Source organism: Oncorhynchus clarkii, chromosome 27, assembly GCF_045791955.1.
Source record: "Oncorhynchus clarkii lewisi isolate Uvic-CL-2024 chromosome 27, UVic_Ocla_1.0, whole genome shotgun sequence".
NCBI classification, from domain to species: Eukaryota; Metazoa; Chordata; class Actinopteri; order Salmoniformes; family Salmonidae; genus Oncorhynchus; species Oncorhynchus clarkii.
Window position 1 is genome coordinate 51,252,517 of NC_092173.1, and position 23,203 is coordinate 51,275,719.

General features: G+C 42.5%; 1 protein-coding gene across 3 annotated transcripts in view; it reads left to right on the forward strand.

Annotated features, from left to right (window-relative positions):
• The window catches only part of LOC139385815 (nectin cell adhesion molecule 1b), a 388,964-nt gene that overhangs the window by 197,311 nt on the left and 168,450 nt on the right, over positions 1-23,203 (forward strand). The window lies entirely within an intron of this gene.

The window sequence follows — 23,203 nt, forward strand, 5'->3', positions numbered from 1 at the left end:
TGCAATTCATCTGATCACTCATCATAACATTCTGGAGTATATGCAAATTGCCATAATAAAAACTGAGGCAGCAGACTTTGTGAAAAATTATATTTGTGTCATTCTCAAAACTTTTGGCCACGACTGTACACTCAATGAAAATGTGTTATTTTACATGTTCCTCAAAGCTAATGAGCCAATGAGTCTCAGGTTCAATCAAATCAATTAAAATGTATTTGTCACATACACATGGTTAGAAGATGTTAATGCGAGTGTAGCGAAATGCTTGTGCTTCTAGTTCCTACAATGCAGTAATAACCAACGAGTAATCTAACTAACAATTCCAAAACTACTACCTTATACACACAAGTGTAAAGGCATAAAGAATGTGTACATAAAGATATATGAATGAGTGATGGTACAGAGCGGCATAGGCAAGATGCAGTAGATGGTATTGAGTACAGTATATACATATGAGATGAGTATGTAAACAAAGTGGCATAGTTTAAAGTGGCTAGTGATACATGTATTACATAAAGATGCAGTAGATGATATAGAGTACAGTATATACGTATACATATGAGATGAATAATGTAGGGTATGTAAACATTATATTAAGTAGCATTGTTTAAAGTGGCTAGTGATGTATTTTACATCATTTCCCATCAATTCCCATTATTAAAGTGGCTGGAGTTGAGTCAGTGTGTTGGCAGCAGCCACTCAATGTTAGTGGTGGCTGTTTAACAGTCTGATGGAATTGAGATAGAAGCTGTTTTTCAGTCTCTCGGTCCCAGCTTTGATGCACCTGTACTGACCTCGCCTTCTGGATGATAGCGGGGTGAACAGGCAGTGGCTCGGGTGGTTGTTGTCCTTGATGATCTTTATGGCCTTCCTGTGACATCGGGTGGTGTAGGTGTCCTGGAGGGCAGGTAGTTTGCCCCCGGTGATGCGTTGTGCAGACCTCACTACCCTCTGGAGAGCCTTACGGTTGTGGCGCGGAGTTGTGAGCTGTAGTCGATGAACAGCATTCTCACATAGGTATTCCTCTTGTCCAGATGGGTTAGGGCAGTGTGCAGTGTGGTTGAGATTGCATCGTCTGTGGACCTATTTGGGCGGTAAGCAAATTGGAGTGGGTCTAGGGTGTCAGGTAGGGTGGAGGTGATATGGTCCTTGACTAGTCTCTCAAAGCACCTTATGATGACGGAAGTGAGTACTACGGGGCGGTAGTCGTTTAGCTCAGTTACCTTAGCTTTCTTGGGAACAGGAACAATGGTGGCCCTCTTGAAGCATGTGGGAACAGCAGACTGGGATAGGGATTGATTGAATATGTCCGTAAACACACCAGCCAGCTGGTCTGCGCATGCTCTGAGGGCGCGGCTGGGGATGCCGTCTGGGCCTGCAGCCTTGCGAGGGTTAACACGTTTAAATGTTTTACTCACCTCGCTGCAGTGAAGGAGAGTCCGCATGTTTTGGTTGCGGGCCGTGTCAGTGGCACTGTATTGTCCTCAAAGCGGGCAAAAAAGTTATTTAGTCTGCCTGGGAGCAAGACATCCTGGTCCGTGACTGGGCTGGTTTTCTTTTTGTAATCCGTGATTGACTGTAGACCCTGCCACATACCTCTTGTGTTTGAGCCGTTGAATTGCGATTGTACTTTGTCTCTATACTGACGCTTAGGTTGTTTGATTGCCTTGCGGAGTGAATAGCTACACTGTTTGTATTCGGTCATGTTTCCGGTCACCTTGCCCTGATTAAAAGCAGTGGTTCGTGCTTTCAGTTTCACTCGAATGCTGCCATCAATCCACGGTTTCTGGTTTGGGAATGTTTTAATCGTTGCTATGGGAACAAAGTAACGAGTCTCAGGTTGAACAAAGTATTAATTGTATCATGTTTCTTTTAGTAAATTGAAAATGGGTAATATCGACCAAAACAACACGCAAGGCTTAAGTTGACAAGATTTGTATTTATTATAGATCCCCATTAGTTTCTGCCAAGGCAGCAGCCAATTTCCCCTTAGGTTTATTTTTGATCCCCATTAGTTCCTGCCAAGGCAGCAGCTACTCTTCCTGGGGTTTATTATGGATCCCCATTAGTTCCTGTCAAGGCAGCAGCTACTCTTCCTGGGGTTTATTATGGCTCCCCATTAGTTCCTGTCAAGGCAGCAGCTACTCTTCCTGGGGTTTATTATGGATCCCCATTAGTTCCTGCCAAGGCAGCAGCTACTCTTCCTGGGGTTTATTAAGGATCCCCATTAGTTCCTGCCAAGGCAGCAACTACTCTTCCTGGGGTTTATTATGGCTCCCCATTAGTTCCTGCTAAGGCAGCAGCTACTCTTCCTGGGGTTTATTATGGATCCCCATTAGTTCCTGTCAAGGCAGCTGCTACTATTCCTGGGTTAAAGCAACATTAAGACAGTTACATATAATTTTAAATATTATGGCATTACATTTCACAACACATTAAGTGTGTTCCATCAGGCCAGTATTCTACTATTTGCATTTTTTTCCCACCTTTATTTAACCAGGGAGGACAGTTAGAACAAGTTGAGGTCTTGCCAAGATAAAGCAAAGGAGTCTGACAAAAACAGCAACACAGAGTTACACATGTACAGTCAATAACACAATAGAAAATCTGTAAACAGTGTGTGCAAATTAAGTAAGGAGGTAAGGCAATAAATTGGCCATAGTGGCGAAGTATTTCCAAGCTATCAATTAACACTGGAGTGATAGATGTGCAAATGAGGATGTGCAAGTAGAAATACTGGTGTGCAAAATAACAGAAAAAAACTAATATGGGGATGAGGTAGGTAGTTGGTTGAATGGGCTATTTACAGATGGGCTGTGTACAGCTGCAGCTATCGGGAAGCTGCTCTGACAACCGATGCTTGAAGTTAGTGAGGGAGATATAAGTCTTCAACTTCAGGGATTTTTGCAATTCGTTCCAGTCATTGGCAGCAGAAAACTGTTAGGAAATGTGACCAAAGAGGAGTTGGCTTTGGGGATGACCAGTGAAATATACCTCCTGGAGCTCGTGCTACGGGTGGGTGTTGTCATGGTGACCAGTGAGCTGCGATAAGGCTTATAGATGACCTGGAGCCAGTGGGTTTGGCGACGAATATGAAGCGAGGACCAACCAACGAGAGCATACAGGTCGCAATGGTGGGTAGTACACTGCTCAAAAAAATAAAGGGAACACTTAAACAACACAATGTAACTCCAAGTCAATCACACTTCTGTGAAATAAAACTGTCCACTTAGGAAGCAACACTGATTGACAATACATTTCACATGCTGTTGTGCAAATGGAATAGACAACAGGTGGAAATTATAGGCATTTAGCAAGACACCCCCAATAAAGGAGTGGTTCTGCAGGTGGGGACCACAGACCACTTCTCAGTTCCTATGCTTCCTGGCTGATGTTTTGGTCACTTTTGAATGCTGGCGGTGCTTTCACTCTAGTGGTAGCATGAGACGGAGTCTACAACCCACACAAGTGGCTCAGGTAGTGCAGCTCATCCAGGATGGCACATCAATGCGAGATGTGGCAAGAAGGTTTGCTGTGTCTGTCAGCATAGTGTCCAGAGCATGGAGGCGCTACCAGGAGACAGGCCAGTACATCAGGAGACGTGGAGGAGGCCGTAGGAGGGCAACAACCCAGGAGCAGGACCGCTACCTACGCCTTTGTGCAAGGAGGAGCAGGAGGAGCACTGCCAGAGCCCTGCAAAATGACCTCCAGCAGGCCACAAATGTGCATGTGTCTGCTCAAACGGTCAGAAACAGACTCCATGAGGGGGGTATGAGGGCCCGACGTCCACAGGTGGGGGTTGTGCTTACAGCCCAACACCGTGCAGGACGTTTGGCATTTGCCAGAGAACACCAAGATTGGCAAATTCGCCACTGGCGTCTTGTGCTCTTCACAGATGAAAGCAGGTTCACACTGAGCACATGTGACAGACGTGACAGTCTGGAGACGCCGTGGAGAACGTTCTGCTGCCTGCAACATCCTCCAGCATGACCGGTTTGGCGGTGGGTCAGTCATGGCGTGGGGTGGCATTTCTTTGGGGGGCCGCACAGCCCTCCATGTGCTCGCCAGAGGTAGCCTGACTGCCATTAGGTACCGAGATGAGATCCTCAGACCCCTTGTGAGACCATATGCTGGTGCGGTTGGCCCTGGGTTCCTCCTAATGCAAGACAATGCTAGACCTCATGTGGCTGGAGTGTGTCAGCAGTTCCTGCAAGAGGGAGGCATTGATGCTATGGACTGGCCCGCCCGTTCCCCAGACCTGAATCCAATTGAGCACATCTGGGACATCATGTCTCGCTCCATCCACCAACGCTACGTTGCACCACAGACTGTTCAGGAGTTGGCGGATGCTTTAGTCCAGGTCTGGGAGGAGATCCCTCAGGAGACCATCCGCCACCTCATCAGGAGCATGCCCAGGCGTTGTAGGGAGGTCATACAGGCACGTGGAGGACACACACACTACTGAGCCTCATTTTGACTTGTTTTAAGGACATTACATCAAGGTTGGATCAGCCTGTAGTGTGGTTTTCCACTTTAATTTTGAGTGTGACTCCAAATCCAGACCTCCATGGGTTGATACATTTGATTTCCATTGATCATTTTTGTGTGATTTTGTTGTCAGCACATTCAACTATGTAAAGAATAAAGTATTTAATAAGAATATTTAATTCATTTTGATCTAGGATGTGTTAAATTAATGTCCCCTTTATTTTTTTGAGCAGTGTATGTGGGGCTTTTGTGACAAACGGATGGCACTGTGATAGACTTTATCCAATTTGCTGAGTAGAGTGTTGGAGGCTATTTTGTAAATGACATCGCCGAACTCAAGGATCGGCAGGATAGTCAGTTTTACGAGGGTATGTTTGGCAGCATGAGTGAAGGAGGCTTTGTTTGCGAAATCGGATGCAGATTCTAGATTTAATTTTGAATTGGAGATGCTTAATATGAGTCTGGATGGAGAGTTTACAGTCTAGCCAGACACCTAGGTATTTATAGTTGTCCACATATTCAGAACCGTCCAGAGTAGTGAGGCTAGTCAGGTGGGCAGGTGCGGGCAGCGATCGGTTGAAGAGCATGCATTTAGTTTTACTTGCATTTCAGAGCAGTTGGAGGCCACGGCAGGAGAGTTGTATGGCATTGAAGCTAGTTTGGAGGTTTGTTAACCTGTTGCGACGACCAAACCCGGATCCGGGATTCTATTTATAGACCTAAGCTCATTACCATAACGCAACGTTAACTATTCATGAAAATCGCAAATGAAATGAAATAAATATGCTAGCTCTCAAGCTTAGCCTTTTGTTAACAACACTGTCATCTCAGATTTTCAAAATATGCTTTTCAACCATAGGAAAACAATCATTTGTGTAACAGTAGCTAGCTAGCGTAGCATTTAGCGTTAGCATTAGCGTTAGCATTAGCGTTAGCATTTAGCAGGCAACTATCACAAAAACAAGTAAAGCCTTCAAATAAAATAACTTACCTTTGAAGAACTTCTGATGTTTTCAATGAGGAGACTCTCAGTTAGATAGCAGATGCTCCGTTTTTCCAAAAAGATTCTTTGTGTATTAGAAATAGCTCCGTTTTGTACATCACATTTGGCTACCAAAAAAAAAAAAAAAAAAAAAAAAAAAAAAACGAAAATTCAGCCCTCAAAACGCGAACTTTTTTCCAAATTAACTCCATAATATCGACTGAAACATGGCAAACGTGGTTTAGAATCAATCCTCAAGGTGTTTTTCCACATATCTCTTCAATGATATATCCTTCGTGGAAGCCTGGTTTCTCCTTGCTCTCAAATGGAAAAATAATTGCACCTGGCTTTACGCTCCAATTTCGACGCAGGGACACCAGGCGGACACTTGGAAAATGTAGTCTCTTATGGTCAATCTTCCAATGATATGCCTACAAATACGTCACAATGCTGCTAACACTTTGGGGGAACGACAGAAAGTGTAGGCTCATTCCTTGCGCAATCACAGCCATATAAGGAGACAATGGAAAACAGAGCTTCAGAAATTCTGATCATTTCCTGGTTGATGCATCATCTTGGTTTCGCCTGTAGAATGAGTTCTGGGGCACTTACAGACAATATCTTTGCAGATTCTGAAACTTCAGAGTGTTTTCTTTCAAAAACTGTCAAGAATATGCATAGTCGAGCATCTTTTCGTGACAAAATATCGCGCTTAAAACGGGAACGTTTTTTATCCAAAAATGAAATAGCGCCCCTAGAGATCAAAGAGGTTAACACAGTGTCCTAAGAAGGGCCAGAAGTATACAGAATGGTGTCGTCTGCGTAGAGGTGAATCAGAGAATCACCAGCAGCAAGAGCGACATCATTGATGTATACATAGAAGACTGTCGACCCGAGAATTGAACCCTGTGGTACCCCCATAGAGACTGCCAGAGGTCCGGACAACAGGCCCTCCGATTTGACACACTAAACTCTATCTGAGAAGTTGTTAGTGAACCAGACGAGGCAGTCATTAGAGATTCTAAGGCTGTTGAGTCTGCCGATAAGAATGTTGTGATTGACAGAGTCAAAAGCCTTGGCCAGGTCAATGAAGATGGCTGCACAGTACTGTTTTTTATCGATGGTGGTTATGATATCGTTTAGGACCTTGAGCGTGGCTGAGGTGCAACCGTGACCAGCTCGGAAACCGGATCGCATAGCGTAGAAGGTATGGTGGGATTCAAAATGTTCAGTGATCTGTTTGTTGACTTGGCTTTCGAAGACTTTAGAAAGGCAGGGAAGGATGGATATAGGTCTAGAGTGTCTCCGCTTTGAAGAGGGGGATGACCGCGGCTGCTTTCCAATATTTAGGCATCTCAGACGATACAAAATGTATTTATTATGGATCCCCATTGCCAAAGCAGCAGCTTCTCTTCCAGCTACTCTTTGTTTATACAATTTTAAAACATTACAATACATTCACAGATTTCACAGCACACTATGTGCCCTCAGGCCCCTACTCCACCACTACCACATATCTACTTTACTAAATCCATGTATATGTATAGTGTGTGTGTGTGTGTGTGTGTGTGTGTGCGTGTGTTTGTGTTGCTTCACAGTCCCCGCTGTTCCATAAGGTGTTTCTTTGTATGTTTTTAAAAATATTATTCTACTGCTGACATGAGTTACTTGCTGTGGAATAGAGTTCCATGTAGTCATGGCTCTATGTAGTACTGTGTGCTTCCCATAGTCTGTTCTGGACTTGGGGACTGTGAAGAGAGCTCTGGTGGCATGTCTTGTGGGGTATGTATGGGTGTCTGAGCTGTGTGCCAGTATTTTAGACAGACAGCTCGGTGTATTCAACATGTCAATACCTCTCATAAATAAAAGTAGTGAGGAAGTCAATCTCTCCTCCACTTTGAGCCAGGAGAGATTGACATGCATATTATTAGTATTAACTCTCTGTGTACATCTAAGGGCCAGCTGTGCTGCCTGGTTCTGAGCCAATTGCAATTTTCTTAAGTCCTTTTTTGTGTCACCTGACCACACGACTGAACAGTAGTCCAGATGCGACAAAACTAGGGCCTGTAGGACCTGCCTTGTTCATAGTGTTGTTAAGAAGGTAGAAACTAGGGCCTGTAGGACCTGCCTTGTTGATAGTGTTGTTAAGAAGGCAGAGCATCGATTAATTATGGACAGACTTCTCCCCATCTTAGCTACTACTGCATCAATATGTTTTGACCATGACAGTTTAGAATCTAGTGTTACTCCAAGCAGTTTAGTCATCTCAACTTGCTCAATTTCCACATGATTTATTACAGATTTAGTTGAGGTTTAGGGTTTAGTGAGTGTTTTGTTCCAAATGCAATGCTTTTATTTTTAGAAATATTTAGGACTAACTTATTCCTTGCCACCCACTCTGAAACTAACTGCAGCTCTTTGTTGAGTGTTGCAGTCATTTCAGTCACTTTAATAGCTGACTTGTATAGTGTTGAGTCATCCACATACATAGAAACTCTGGCTTTACTCAAAGTCAGTGGCATGTCGTTAGTAAAAATTCAAAAAAGGAAGGGGCCTGAACAGCTACCCTGGGGATTTCCTGATTCTAACCGGATTATATTTCATATGCTTCCATTGAAGAACACCCTCTGTGTTCTGTTAGACAAGTCACTCTTTATCCACATTATAGCAGGGGGTGTAAAGCCATAACACATATGTTTTTTCAGCAGCAGACTATGATCGATAATGTCAAAAGCTGCACTGAAGTCTAACAATACAGCCCCCACAATCATTTTATCATCAATTTCTCTCAGCCAATCATCAGTCATTGGTGTAAGTGCTGTGCTTGTTGAGTGTCCTTCCCTATAAGCATGCTGAAAGTCTGTGGTCAATTTGTTTACTGTGAAATAGCATTGTATCTGGTCAAACACAATTTTTCCAGAAGTTTACTAAGGGTTGATAACAGGCTGATTGGTCAGTTATTTGAGCCAGTAAAGGGTGTTTTAATATTCTTGGTTAGAGAAATGCCTTTAGCTTCCCTGCAGACCTGAGGGAACACACTCTTAGTAGGCTTAAATTGAAGATTTGGCAAATAGGACTGGCAATATCGTCTGCTATTATCCTCAGTAATTTTCCATCTAGATTGTCAGACCTCGGTGCCTTGTCATTGTTGATAGACAACAATAATTCTTCACCTCTTCCACACTGACTTTACGGAATTCAAAAGTACAGTTCTTGTATTTCATAATTTGGTCCGATATACTTGGATGTGTAGTGTCAGCGTTTGTCGCTGGCATGTCATCCCTAAGTTTGCTTATCTTGCCAATGAAAAAGTCATTAAAGTAGTTTGCAATATCAGTGGGCTTTGTGGTGAATGAGCCATCTGATTCAATGAATCAAGCCGAGTTGGTTTTTTTCCCAAAATTTCATTTAAGTTGCCCCAAAGCTTTTTACTATCATTCTTTATATAATTTATCTTTGTTTCATAGTGTAGTTTATATTTATTTTTAAAAATTGTTTAGTCACATGATTTCTTAATTTGCAGTACGTTTGCCAATCAGTTGGGCTGCCAGACTTCATTGCCATTCCTTTTGCCTCATCCCTCTCCACCATACAATTTTTCTATTCCTCATCAATCTAAGGGGATTTAACAGTTTTTACAGTCCTTTTCTTAATGGGTGCATGCTTATTAGTAACTGGAATAAGTAGTTTCATAAATGCATCAAGTGCAGTGTCTGGTTGCACATCACAGACCAACAAATATTCTTTATCATCAACATAAGATTCACTACAAACTTATTGTATGACCTCTTATACACTATATTAGGCCTAGCCTTTGGAACTTTGGTTTTCCTAGATACGGTTATTATATTGTGATCACTACATCCTATGGATCTGGATACTGCTTTAAAGCAAATATCTGCAGCGTTAGTAAAGATGTGATCAATACATGTTGATGATTTAATTCATAACTTCCTGCGTAGGTTGACTGACAAGGTTGCAGGCACTGGTAAGAGTTTGAAGTGTTTTCCTGAGTGGGCAGCTTGATGATAGCCAGTCAATATTTAAATCACACAGAAAATATATTTCTCTGTTGATATCACATACATTATCAAGCATTTCACACATATTATCTAGATACTGCCTGTTAGCACTTAGTGGTCTATAGCAGCTTCCCACAAGAATTTGTTTTATTTATTTTTATTTCACCTTTATTTAACCAGGTAGGCTAGTTGAGAACAAGTTCTCATTTACAACTGCGACCTGGCCAAGATAAAGCATAGCAGTGTGAACAGACAACACAGAGTTACACATGGAGTAAACAATTAACAAGTCAATAATACAGTAGAAAAAAGGAGAGTCTATATACATTGTGTGCAAAAGGCATGAGGAGGTAGGTGAATAATTACAATTTAGCAGATGAACACTGGAGTGATAAATGATCAGATGGTCATGTACAGGTAGAGATATTGGTGTGCAAAAGAGCAGAAAAGTAAATAAATATAAACAGTATGGGGATGAGGTAGGTAAAATTGGGTGGGCTATTTACCGATCGGTTAGCTGCTCAGATAGCAGATGTTTGAAGTTGGTGAGGGAGATAAAAGTCTCCAACTTCAGCGATTTTTGCAATTCGTTCCAGTCACAGGCAGCAGAGAACTGGAACGAAAGGCGGCCAAATGAATGGGCTTAAGGTGAGGCAGATTAACCTGTAGCCATATTACTGCAGTGGTTCGAAACCCAAAATGCTAAATAATAAATTTTTCAGGAATAGTAGGAGAGATTCCTCTCAGGAAAACAAGCAACATTTACAATGACTGACAAAAACAAATGACAGAGGGAGTATATATACAGTGATAGAGTGGGGATTGGAACCAGGTGTGTGTAATGATGATGAGACCAGTCCGGGGTTGATGAGTGAAGGGCGTTTGCCAGCAGCAGGTTCGGCAGCAGCTAGAAGGCCGGCAACGCCGAATGCCTGAGCTGGACAAGAGGGGGAGCCAAAGCTGGACACTCTCTCTTAATGAGAAGCATGATTAGGCCTGTTTTTCTCTCTTAATGAGATGCATGATTAGGCCTGTCTCTCTCTCTTAATGAGAAGCATGATTAGGTCTGTCTCTCTCTCTTAATGAGAAGATTGATTAGGCCTGTCTCTCTCTCTTAATGAGAAGCATGATTAGGCCTGTCTCTCTCTCTTAATGAGAAGCATGATGCCACCCGATGTCACAGGAAGGCCATAAAGATCATCAAGGACATCAACCACCCGAGCCACTGCCTGTTCACCCCGCTATCATCCAGAAGGCGAGGTCAGTACAGGTGCATCAAAGCTGGGACCGAGAGACTGAAAAACAGCTTCTATCTCAAGGCCATCAGACTGTTAAACAGCCACCACTAACACTGAGTGGCTGCTGCCAACACACTGACACTGACTCAACTCCAGCCACTTTAATAATGGGAATTGATGGGAAATGATGTAAATATATCACTAGCCACTTTAAACAATGCTACCTTATATAAATGTTACTTACCCTACATTATTCATCTCATATGCATACGTATATACTGTACTCTATATCATCGACGGTATCCTTATGTAATACATGTATCACTAGCCACTTTATACTATACTATGCCACTTTGTTTACATACTCATCTCATTTGTACATACTGTACCCGATACCATCTACTGTATCTTGCCTATGCTGCTCTGTACCATCACTCATTCATATATCCTTATGTACATATTCTTTATCCCCTTACACTGTGTACAAGACAGTAGTTTTGGAATTGTTAGTTAGATTACTTGTTATTACTGCATTGTCGGAACTAGAAGCACAAGCATTTCGCTACACTCGCATTAACATCTGCTAACCATGTGTATGTGACAAATAAAATTTGATTTGATTTGATTTGATTAGGCCTGTCTCTCTCTTAATGAGAAGCATGATTAGGCCTGTCTCTCTCTCTTAATGAGAAGCATGATTAGGCCTGTCTCTCTCTCTTAATGACAAGCATGATTAGGCCTGTCTCTCTCTCTTAATGAGAAGCATGATTAGGCCTGTCTCTCTCTCTTAATGACAAGCATGATTAGGCCTGTCTCTCTCTCTTAATGAGAAGCATGATTAGGCCTGTCTCTCTCTCTTAATGACAAGCATGATTAGGCCTGTCTCTCTCTCTTAATGAGAAGCATGATTAGGCCTGTCTCTCTCTCTTAATGACAAGCATGATTGGGCCTGTCTCTCTCTCTTAATGACAAGCATGATTGGGCCTGTTTCTCTCCATTAATGGGCCTATTCATGGCCAATACCCCTTATTGCCACAGCTTTTTACATTCAAGGAAAAGAGTAGAGAAGAGATACTATGGTTAATTAGAATGGGCCAATCAGCCTACCATCAAGACCTGGAGCACATGTACAGTGGCTTGCGAAAGTATTCAGTATTCAATTTTTTTTCTATTTTGTTGCCTTACAACCTGGAATTAAAATGCATTTTTTGGGGGGTTGTATCATTTGATTTAAACAACATGCCTACCACTTTGAAAAAAAATTGTTTTTATTCTGAAACAAGCAAGAAATAAAAACAAAAACAAAAAACAGAAAACTTGAGCGTACATAACGGTTCACCCCCCCAAGTCAACACTTTGTAGAGTCACCGTTAGCAGCAATTACAGCTGCAAGTCTCTTGGGTTATGTCTCTATAAGCTTGGCACATCTAGCCACTGGGATTTTTGCCAATTTTTCAAGGCAAAACTGCTCCAGCTCCTTCAAGTTGGATGGGTTCCGCTGGTTTACAGCAATTTTTAAGTCATACCACAGATTCTCAATTGGATTGAGGTCTGGGATTTGACGAGGCCACTCTAAGACATTTAAATGTTTCTCCTTAAAACCTCTTCATCCTACCCCCTCCTTTTTTGAACATTCTGTTAAAAATCGCGCAACTTTTCAGCGTCCTGCTACTCATGCCAGGAATATAGTATATGCATATGATTAGTATGTGTGGATAGAAAACACTCTGAAGTTTCTAAAACTGGTTAAATCACGGCTGTGACTATAACAGAGCGTGTGTTTCATTGAAAAACGCAAGAAAAACTGCTCTCTGAAAGCAAAAAATAATTTCCATAAGTCACTTCCACCAGTTGTTAAAAGAGAACAGAATTTAATGGGAATTTGCCTGCACCTCATACAAATTCCGCACGATGGCGCCATTGTACTAATTTTCAATTGAATTAATTGTTGGAAAATACATCTGTCTGACCTCCAGTTTTCCAGTCTTCACCCGGATGCAGTTTAGGGAGAGATCAGATGGCATTGTTTTTGAAGTGAGGACCTATTGAAGAGACATCGCCCTGTAATCATTTTGATAGATTATAAACGTTTACTAATACCTAAAGTTGGATTACAAAAGGATTTCGAAGTGTTTTGTGAAAGTTTATCGTCGACTTTTTTAATTTTAAAAAATTACGCAGCGTTTAAAAACGATGATTTTTTCTGAATGACACAGCTTCCATACAAAGCTATTTTGGGTATATATGGACCGATTTAAACGAAAAAAAGACCCAATAGTGATGTTTATGGGGCATATAGGAGTGCCAAGAAAGAAGCTCGTCTAAGGTAATGAATGTTTTATATTTTATTTCTGCGTTTTGGGTAGCGCCGGCTATCGCAAAATCTGTTGTTTACGTGTCGAGCTGGCATTTTGGGGGGTGCATGCTATCAGATAATAGCTTCTGATGCTTTCGCCGAAAAGCATTTTAAAAATCTGACTTGCTGGCTAGGTTCACAACGAGTGTAGCTTTAATTCAATACCCTGCTTGTGAATTTTGATCAAGGTTTGAGTTTTAACGAGTACATTTAGCATTTAGCGTAGCGCATTTGCATTTCCAGGTGCCTAGTTGAGACATCTGCGTCTCAAGTAGGATCAAGAAGTTAAACCACTCGAGTATTGCATTAGCAGCATGCTTAGTGTCATTGTCCTGCTGGAAGGTGAACCTCAGTCCCAGTCTCAAATCTCTGGAAGACTGAAACAGGTTGCCCTCAAAAATTTGCCTGTATTCAGCATCATCCATCATTCCTTCCATTCTGGCCAATTTCCCAGTCCCTGTCGATGGAAAAACATCCCCACAGCATGATGCTGCCACCACCATGCTGGGATGGTATTCTTGGGGTGATGAGAGGTGTTGGGTTTGCGCCAGACATAGCATTTTTCCTGATGGCCAAAAAGCTCAATTTTAGTCTCATCTGACCAGAGTACCTTCTTCCATATGTTTGGGGAGTCTCCCACATTCCTTTTGGCGAACACAAAACATGTTTGCTTATTTTTTTCTGACCACTCTTCCGTAAAGCCCAGCTCTGTGGAGTGTAAGGCTTAAAGTGGTCCTATGGACAGATACTCCAATCTCCACTGTGGAGCTTTGCAGCTCCATCGGGTTATTGTTGGTCTCTTTGCTTCCTCTCTGATTAATTCCCTCCATGCCTGGTCCGTGAGATTTGGTGGGCGGCCCTCTCTTGGCAGGTTTGTTGTGGTGCCATATTCTTTCAATTTTTTAATAATGGATTTAATAGTGCTCCATGGGATGTTCAAAGTTTCTGATATTTTTTTGTAACCCAACCCTGATCAATAGTTCTCCACAACTTTGTCCCTGACCTGTTTGGAGAGCTCCTTGGTCTTCATGATGCAGCTTGCTTGGTGGTGTCCCTTGCTTAGACTATGGGGCCTTTCAGAACAGGTGTATATATACTGACATCATGTGACAGATCATGTGACAATTAGATTGCACACAGGTGGTCTTTATGTAACTAATTATGTGGCTTCTGAAGGTAATTGGCTGCACCAGATCTTATTTAGGGGCTTCATAGCAAAGGGAGTGAATACATATGCACGCACCACTTTTCACATTCACCAATTTGGACTATTTTGTGTATGTCCATTACATGGAATCCAAATAAAAATCCATTTAAATTACAGGTTGTAATGCAACAAAATAGGAAAAATTCCAAGGGGAGTGAATGCTTTTGCAAGGCACTGTATTGCATAATGTTAAACACCATTAGCACTGTCCACCGCATCTCACTGACAGACAGACTGACAGACAGACAGACTGACGGACGGACGGACGGACAGACAGACAGAGACAGGAATATCGAGATACAGAGAAAGAAAGAGAGACAGAGAGAGAGAATGTGAGCTCATGTCAATGCAGATTGGATCTTTGTTGATTCTTTAGATGAAGGAATCAAATCACATTTCTTTATAAAGCCCTTTCTACATCAGCCGATGTCACAAAGTGGAGGAACCCAGCCTAAAACCCCAAACAGCAAGCAATGCAGATGTGGAAGCACGGTGGCTAGAAAAAACTCCCTAGAAAGGCCAGAATCTAGGAAGAAACCTAGAGAGGAACCAGGCTCTGAGGAATCAAATCAAATGTTACTTGTCACATACACATATTTAGCAGATGTAATTGCGGGTGTAGCGAAATGCTTGTGTTCCTAGCTCCAACGGTGCAGTAGTATCTAACAATACACACAAATCTAAAAGTTTAAGAATGGAGAAATCTATGAATCGACCTCACTGGGCTGGAACAAAGAGGTTGAAAACAGTAAGTGGCATTTTTTCCCCTGTTTTATTTAACCTTTATTTATCTTGTTAGTTTGGATTCCCTCGTTTTGTCTCTCTACAGAAGCTGATCGATGACAAGAGGCTGCGGTTTGGCTCTGGTGAACACATTTAGGATGCATCCCAAATAACACACTTTTTCCTATATACTGCAATACTTCTGACCAGAGCCCTGAGGTAATAGGGTGTCATTTGGGACTCACATTCACTTTCACGTGTTACTGAGGGAACCAGAGAAGGAGCAGAGCACTTTGTAAGTCCTCATTTGCTTAGGGTTGTCAGTCAATGCTTGCCTATGTTCCCCAGTCCGGAACACTCAGGATAAACAAAGAGAATGTTGCATTGTTTAGAGTTGTGACTTCCATCTGTGGACATTAAGGTTCTGGCCATATGTTAGTGCTAGATAGCCTATAATTCCATGGTTTTCAAGACAAAGTCTGAAAAGAAGAGATGACCAAGTGTCTGTGTCTCAAATGGCGCCCTATTACCTATGGGCCCTGGTCAGAAGTGTTTCACTTTAAATGGAGCAGGGTGCCATTTGGGACAGTGTGTGGGAGAGATGGTAATGTACGTCCATAGAGAAATCTGACAGCTTCGTTAGCTAGTCAAATCTGACAGCTTTGTTAGCTAGCCAAATCTGACAGCTTCGTTAGCTAGCCAAATCTGACATGTTCGTTAGCTAGCCAAACCTGATATCGTTGTTAGCTAGCCAAACCTGATATCTTCGTTAGCTAGCCAAACCTGATATCTTCGTTAGCTAGCCAAATCTGACAGCTTCGTTAGCTAGCCAAATCTGACATCTTCGTTAACTAACCAAATCTGACAGCTTCGTTAGCTAGCCAAATCTGACATGTTCGTTAGCTAGCCAAACCTGATATCGTTGTTAGCTAGCCAAATCTGACAGCTTCGTTAGCTAGCCAAATCTGACATCTTCGTTAACTAACCAAATCTGACAGCTTTGTTAACTAACCAAATCTGACAGCTTCGTTAGCTAGCCAAACCTGATATCTTTGTTAGCTAGCCAAACCTGATATCTTCGTTAGCTAGCCAAATCTGACAGCTTCGTTAGCTAGCCAAATCTGACATCTTCGTTAACTAACCAAATCTAACGTGTTCGTTAGCCAGCCAAACCTGATATCTTTGTTAACTAACCAAATCTGTCAGCTTCATTAGCTAGCCAAATCTGACAGCTTCGTTAACTAGCTGTATTTACGTAATTTTTTTGTTTTCCTCCGTCAACAAATCAGGCTAGCAGGTATCTGTACTTTACTTTACTATTTCTATTTTTGAATAGAAATTTTTGAATGGTTTGCTTAATATTGCATTTCAAATGATTTGCGCTGTCTGTTATAGTGGACATGGCTCCCACACTGTCTGTTATAGTGGACATGGCTCCCACACTGTCTGTTATAGTGGACATGGCTCCCACACTGTCTGTTATGGTGGACATGGCTCCCACACTGTCTGTTATAGTGGACATGGCTCCCACACTGTCTGTTATAGTGGACATGGCTCCCATACTGTCTGTTATAGTGGACATGGCTCCCATACTGTCTGTTATAGTGGACATGGCTCCCATACTGTCTGTTATAGTGGACATGGCTCCCACACTGTCTGTTATAGTGGACATGGCTCCCATACTGTCTGTTATAGTGGACATGGCTCCCATACTGTCTGTTATAGTGGACGTGGCTCCCACACTGTTTGCTATAGTGGGCATGGCTCCCACACTGTCTGTTATAGTGGACATGGCTCCCACACTGTCTTCTATAGTGGACATGGCTTCCACACTGTCTGTTATTGTGGACATGTTATAGTGGACGAGTCTACAATACGTAAAACACTAAACAAGAATGGTGTTCATGTGAGGACACCATGGTAGGAGTCACTGCTGTTCCCCCCAAAATTGCTGCACGTCTGAAGTTTGCAAAAGAGCACCTGGACAGATTAAACTAAAGTTTTGTTGTTTGGAAGGAACACACAACACAACACTATGTGTGTAGAAAAAAGGCACAGCACACCAATATCAAAACCTTATCGCAACTGTAAAGTATGGTGGAGGGAGCATCATGGTTTGGGGCTGCTTTGCTGCCTGGACAGCTTGCTATCATCGACGGAAAAATGAATTCCCAAGTTTATCAAGACATTTTGCACGAGAATGTAAGGCTATCTGTCCGCCAATTGAAGCTCAACAGAAGTTAGGTGATGCAACAGGACAGCAACCCAAAAGACAGAAGAGAATATGCCTTCTGGAGTGGCCCTGTCAGTCCTGACCTCAACCCGATTAAGATGCTGTGGCATGACCTCAAGAGAACGGTTCAAAACCAGGCATCCCAAGAATATTGTGGTACTGAAACAGTTCTGTAAAGAGGAAGGGTCCAGAATTCCTCCTGACCGTTGTGCAGGTCTGATCCGCAACTACAGAAAAAGTTTGGTTGAGGTTATTGCTGCCAAAGGAGGGTCAGCCAGTTATTAAATCCAAGGGTTCACATACTTTTTCCAACCTGCACTGTGAATGTTTACACGGTGTGTTCAATAAAGACATTAAAAATTATAATGTTGTGTGTTATTAGTTTATGCAGACTGTGTTTGTCTATAGTTGTGACTTAGATGAAGATCAGATAACATTTTATGCAGAAATCCACGTAATTCGAAAGGGTTCACATCCTATTTATTCCCACTGTAGTTGGTATGGTTGAACATTGTGGCTCCCACACACAGTCTGTTAATAGTGGTCTACCTTCTCCTGCCACACAGCTCCATCACAGAACTGCTGTGTTGTGTGGGTGTGAGCAATGACATGGTATCACCGTCACTGATGACTCATGAACAGGAACAGTGTGAACCAAGCTTTCAGACACTCAACCAGAAAATAATGCTTATGTGTACCTTATGGAACCTTCATGTGTACCTTATGGAACCTTCATGTGTACCTTATGGTAACCTTCACATGTACCTTATGGGAAACTCCATGTGTACCTTATGGTAACCTTCACGTGTACCTTATGGTAACCTTCACGTGTACCTCATGGGAACCTTCATGTGTACCTTATGGGAACCTTCATGTGTACTGTATGGAACCTTCATGTGTGCCTTATGGAACCTTCATGTGTACCTTATGGAACCTTCATGTGTACCTTATGGCACCTTCATTTGTACCTTATGGAACTTTCATGTGTACCTTCTGGTAACCTTCATGTGTACCTTATGGTAACCTTCATGTGTACCTTATGGTACCTTCATGTGTACCTTATGGTACCTTCATGTGTACCTTATGGTACCTTCATGTGTACCTGATGGAACCTTCATGTGTACCTGATGGTACCTTCATGTGTACCTGATGGAACCTTCATGTGTACCTTATGGAACCTTCATGTGTACATTATGGAACATTATGGTACCCAATGGAACCTTATGATACCGTATGGTAACCTTCATGTGTACCTTATGGAACCTTCATGTGTACCTTATGGAACTTTCATGTGTACTTTATGGTAACCTTCATGTGTACCTTATGGAACCTTCATGCGTACCTTATGGAACTTTCATGTGTACCTTATGGAACCTTCATGTGTACCTTATGGAACCTTCATGTGTACCTTATGGAACATTATGGTACTCAATGGAACCTTATGATACCTTATGGTAACCTTCATGTGTACCTGATGGAACCTTCATGTCTACCTTATGGAACCTTCATGTGTACCTTATGGGCACATTATGTGTACCTTATGGAACCTTCATGTGTATCTTACGGAACCTTCATGTGTACCTGATTATAACCTCCATGTGTACCTTATGGAACCTTCATGTGTACCTGATTATAACCTCAATGTGTACCTTAAGGAACCTTAATGTGTACCTTATGGTAACATTCATGTGTACCTTATGGAACATTATGGTACCTTATGGAACCTTCATGTGTACCTTATGGAACCTTCATCTGTACCTTATGTAACCTTCATGTGTACCTTATGGTAACCTTCATGTGTACCTTATGGAACATTATGGTACCTTATGGAACCTTCATGTGTACCTTATGGTAACCTCCATGTGTACCTTATGGAACCTTCATGTGTACCTCATGGTACCTTCATGTGTACCTTATGGAACCTTCCTGTGTACCTTTTGGAACCTTCATGTGTACCTTATGGAACCTTCATGTGTACCTTATGGAACCTTCATGTGTACCTTATGGAACCTTCATGTGTACCTTATGGAACCTTCATGTGTACCTTATGGAACCTCATGGTACCTTCATGTGTACCTTTTGGAACCTTAATGTGTACCTTATGGAACCTTCATGTGTACCTTATGGAACCTTCATGTGTACCTTATGGTACCTTCATGTGTACCTTATGGAACCTTCATGTGTACCTTATGGAACCATCATGTGTACCTTATGGAACCTTCATGTGTACCTTATGGAACCTTCATGTGTACCGTATGGAACCTTCATGTGTACCTCATGGAACCTTCATGTGTACCTTATGGGTACCAACCCTGTCAGTCATTATGAATGTAGGTTATGGGTGAATACAAATACCACATCACTTTGCAAGCCAGCATACTGTGAATTGAAGGCCTGATGTGGCATGTAAACTATTAATTTCAGGCAACTGTATTACATCATATTCCCTGTAGTACTTTTGACCAGGGCCCTGTATAGTGTACTACTTTTGACCAAGGCCCTATATAGTGTACTACTTTTGACCAAGGCCCTGTATAGTGTAATACTTTTGACCCGGGCCCTGTATAGTGTACTACTTTTGACCAGGCCCTGTATAGTGTACTACTTTTGACCAAGGCCCTGTATAGTGTACTACTTTTGACAAAGGCCCTGTATAGTGTACTACTTTTGACCAGGCCCTGTATAGTGTAGTACTTTTGACCAGGGCCCTGTATAGTGTGGTACTTTTGACCAGGGCCCTGTATAGTGTAGTACTTTTGACCAAGGCCCTGTATAGTGTAGTACTTTTGACCAGGGCCCTGTATAGTATACTACTTTTGACCAGGGCCCTGTATAGTGTACTACTTTTGACCAGGGCCCTGTATAGTGTAGTACTTTTGACCAGGGCCCTGGATAGTGTACTACTTTTGACCAAGGCCCTGTATAGTGTACTACTTTTGACCAGGGCCCTGTATAGTGTACTACTTTTGACCAGGGCCCTGTATAGTGTACTACTTTTGACCAGGGCCCTGTATAGTGTAGTACTTTTGACCAGGGCCCTGGATAGTGTACTACTTTTGACCAAGGCCCTGTATAGTGTACTACTTTTGACCAGGGCCCTGTATAGTGTAGTACTTTTGACAAAGGCCCTGTATAGTGTAGTACTTTTGACCAGGGCCCTGTATAGTGTAGTACTTTTGACCAAGGCCCTGTATAGTGTACTACTTTTGACCAAGGCGCTGTATAGTGTAGTACTTTTGACCAGGGCCCTTTATAGTGTACTACTTTTGACCAAGGCCCTGTATAGTGTACTACTTTTGACAAAGGCCCTGTATGGGTACTACTTTTGACCAGGGCCCTGTATAGTGTACTACTTTTGACCAAGGCCCTGTATAGTGTAATACTTTTGACCCGGGCCCTGTATAGTGTACTACTTTTGACCAGGTCCTGTATAGTGTACTACTTTTGACCAAGGCCCTGTATAGTGTAATACTTTTGACCAGGGCCCTGTATAGTGTACTACTTTTGACCAGGTCCTGTATAGTGTACTACTTTTGACCAAGGCCCTGTATAGTGTACTACTTATGACAAAGGACCTGTATAGTGTACTACTTTTGACCAGGCCCTGTATAGTGTACTACTTTTGACCAGGGCCCTGTATAGTGTACTACTTTTGACCAGGGCCCTGTATAGTGTAGTACTTTTGACCAGGCCCTGTATAGTGTAGTACTTTTGACCAGGGCCCTGTACAGTGTACTACTTTTGACCAGGGCCCTGTATAGTGTACTACTTTTGACCAAGGTCCTGTATAGTGTAGTACTTTTGACCAGGGCCCTGTATAGTATACTACTTTTGACCAAGGGCCTGTATAGTGTACTACTTTTGACCAATGCCCTGTATAGTGTACTACTTTTGACCAGGGCCCTGTATAGTGTACTACTTTTGACCAATGCCCTGTATAGTGTACTACTTTTGACTAGGGCCCTGTATAGTGTACTACTTTTGACCAGGGCCCTGTATAGTGTAGTACTTTTGACTAGGGCCCTGTATAGTGTACTACTTTTGACCAAGGCCCTGTATAGTGTACTACTTTTGACCAGGGCCCTGTATAGTGTACTACTTTTGACCAAGGCCCTGTATAGTGTAATACTTTTGACCCGGGCCCTGTATAGTGTACTACTTTTGACCAGGTCCTGTATAGTGTACTACTTTTGACCAAGGCCCTGTATAGTGTAATACTTTTGACCCGGGACCTGTATAGTGTACTACTTTTGACCAGGTCCTGTATAGTGTACTACTTTTGACCAGGCCCTGTATAGTGTACTACTTTTGACCAGGGCCCTGTATAGTGTACTACTTTTGACCAGGGCCCTGTATAGTGTAGTACTTTTGACCAGGCCCTGTATAGTGTAGTACTTTTGACCAGGGCCCTGTACAGTGTACTACATTTGACCAGGGCCCTGTATAGTGTACTACTTTTGACCAAGGCCCTGTATAGTGTAGTACTTTTGACCAGGGCCATGTATAGTATACTACTTTTGACCAAGGCCCTGTATAGTGTACTACTTTTGACCAAGGCCCTGTATAGTGTACTACTTTTGACCAGGGCCCTGTATAGTGTACTACTTTTGATCAGGGCCCTGTATAGTGTACTACTTTTGACTAGGGCCCTGTATAGTGTACTACTTTTGACCAGGGCCCTGTATAGTGTAGTACTTTTGACTAGGGCCCTGTATAGTGTACTACTTTTGACCAGGGCCCTGTATAGTGTACTACTTGTGTCCAAGGCCCTGTATAGTGTACTACTTTTGACCAGGGCCCTGTATAGTGTAGTACTTTTGACCAGGGCCCTGTATAGTTTACTACTTTTGACCAGGGCCCTGTATAGTTTACTACTTTTGACCAAGGCCCTGTATAGTGTACTACTTTTGACCAGGGCCCTGTATAGTGTACTACTTTTGACCAAGGCCCTGTATAGTGTACTACTTTTGACCAAGGCCCTGTATAGTGTACTACTTTTGACCAGGGCCCTGTATAGTGTACTACTTTTGACCAAGGCCCTGTATAGTGTAATACTTTTGACCTGGGCCCTGTATAGTGTACTACTTTTGACCAGTCCCCTGTATAGTGTAGTACTTTTGACCAGGGCCCTCTATAGTGTAGTACTTTTGACCAGGGCCCTGTATAGTGTAGTACTTTTGACCAGGGCCCTGTATAGTGTAGTACTTTTGACCAGGCCCTGTATAGTGTAGTACTTTTGACCAGGGCCCTGTATAGTGTACTACTTTTGACCAAGGCCCTGTATAGTGTACTACTTTTGACCAAGGCCCTGTATAGTGTAGTACTTTTGACCAAGGCCCTGTATAGTGTACTACTTTTGACCAAGGCCCTGTATAGTGTACTACTTTTGACCAGGGCCCTGTATAGTGTACTACTTTTGATCAGGGCCCTGTATAGTGTACTACTTTTGACTAGGGCCCTGTATAGTGTACTACTTTTGACCAGGTCCTGTATAGTGTAATACTTTTGATCAGGGCCCTGTATAGTGTAGTACTTTTGAACCGGGCCCTGTATAGTGTACTACTTTTGACCAGGGCCCTGTATAGTGTAGTACTTTTGACCAGGGCCCTGTATAGTGTAGTACTTTTGAACCGGGCCCTGTATAGTGTACTACTTTTGACCAGGCCCTGTATAGTGTACTACTTTTGACCAAGGCCCTGTATAGTGTACTACTTTTGACAAAGGCCCTGTATAGTGTACTACTTTTGACCAAGGCCCTGTATAGTGTACTACTTTTGACCAGGGCCCTGTATAGTGTACTACTTTTGATCAGGGCCCTGTATAGTGTACTACTTTTGACCAAGGCCCTGTATAGTGTAATACTTTTGACCTGGGCCCTGTATAGTGTACTACTTTTGACCAGTCCCCTGTATAGTGTAGTACTTTTGACCAGGGCCCTGTATAGTGTAGTACTT